Source organism: Mesitornis unicolor, unplaced genomic scaffold, assembly GCF_000695765.1.
Source record: "Mesitornis unicolor isolate BGI_N332 unplaced genomic scaffold, ASM69576v1 scaffold24001, whole genome shotgun sequence".
NCBI lineage: Eukaryota > Metazoa > Chordata > Aves > Mesitornithiformes > Mesitornithidae > Mesitornis > Mesitornis unicolor.
Window position 1 is genome coordinate 1 of NW_010163500.1, and position 1849 is coordinate 1849.

The following is a 1849-nucleotide window of genomic DNA, read 5'->3' on the forward strand; positions in this document are numbered from 1 at the left end:
TCTCCATGGACCCTCTAGACCCACTCCAACAGCTCCATGCCCTTCTCATGTTGACTCCAAAGCTGGGCACATAGAAATGATTTCACGATTCTGTGACTTTTTCCCACCACCACTCAAAGCCCAGCCCGTGTCGTGCTCCTCCAGCGTCCACCCACACCTTTCAGGGCCAGGATTGTGGTTCTGACCCCACCAGCTCCATCACCCTCAACCACAACCACACACACACACACTGCAGGGACCAGCAGCAAGAGGAGTTGCCAAATCTGGGGTGTCCAACCCTGGGGGCCACAGGCTCATCCCTGGAGCTCATCAGGACAGGGATTCCCTCTAAGGCACAGGCCCAATGGAGACCCCAAGGCAGGAGAGCTGCCCGGCTCTGGGTTTGTGCTGTCCTCTGGGGAAGCTGCCATTGGAGCAGCTGCTCTGTGTCCAAGTCCTGCCCAGCTCTTCTCCTCAGGGCTATTTTTGAGCCTCGGTCGATGTCTGACTTGGAACACGTTGTGTCACCGCTGGTGACGTTGGAGCTGCTGGTGCCGATGCAGTCGGCTGCTCCCTTGGTGGCACGGAGGAGGGACAGTCTGCCAAGGAGGAGACATCCCTTCTGCGCCGCAATCTGTCCTGCCAGGCAGCTGGGGTATTTTTAACCAGCTCAACAGCCAAAGAAAACCGCGTATGATCAACAAACGCTGTGTTTTTGAGACTTCCCAAAGCACAGCAGGATGGGTACCGTGTCCCTCCGTCCCTGCCCTGGATCCGCAGAGTCTGGAGCAGCCCCAGGGGATGCTGTGGGGCTGGTGGGGGGGTGAAACCTCCAGAGCAGCGGCCTCCAAGTCCCATCGCTGGGTTCGGAGCTGTGCATGGACGGACGGATGGTGCAACCCTCACCGGGAGGAAATGAAGCCAGAGTTGGTGTCAATGCGGTGATTTTATGTAGCCACCGTGCTCCTGTTCTACGGGGACGCGAGCGCTGAGTAATTTTTAACCCTAATGCTTTAGCAGTGGACAGGTTATGGTTGGACTCGATGATCTTCAAGGTCTTTCCCAGCCAAATGACTTTAAGATTTTATAAACCTTTCTCTTATTCTTTGCTTGGGTCTCTCCGATGAGCATCGCCTGCCCCAGCGTTACGAGCACGCTTTCTTTGCGCAGGGTCTGCCCCTCCTCGCCAGCCCTTCTCACACTCGTATCAGTCCTCGCTCGCTGAGCTCTGACCCCTACAGTAAATACGACCAGGGCTGGCTTAGGCTCAGATTATAAACATTTCCAGCAAACGGGCTGATGTGTGCCAAGTGGTGGCTTTGCTCCCCCTTAGCCGTCGTTCCGGGAACGCGGGTTTTTAGGGTTTTTTTTTAAGATGGGAAAATAGATGAACGGAGCGTCGCACCCCTCCTTATAGACAGGCCTGTAGACCTATGCTCCTGGGAAAGGGGATTAGGCAGAAAACCAGCGAGGGTGACTTGGTGGGAGCACAGCGTGCGAGCATCACTGCAGGAAACGCGGTGCGTGTGGGCGAGCCCTGAGACACAAATTGGAGGGAACTGGAAGATTTTGAGCATAATTGAGGAATTTATTTATTTTTTTTTTTCTTGTCCCTGCAGCCTCCTGGTGCTGCACAAGAAACGCAGGAAACTGCCTGATGTGAAGAGCAAAATGATGGCAGAGAGTCCCGAGGGAAAGTGCTGTGTTCATTTGTGGGCCCCTCACTGTAAGAAGGATGTTGAGATTCTGTAGCGTGTTCAGAGAAGAGCCACGAGGATGGGGAGGGCTCTGGAGAACAAGCCTGATGAGGAGCGGCTGAGGGAACTGGGCTTGTTTAGCCCGGAGAAGAGAAGGCTGAGGGGAGACCTCA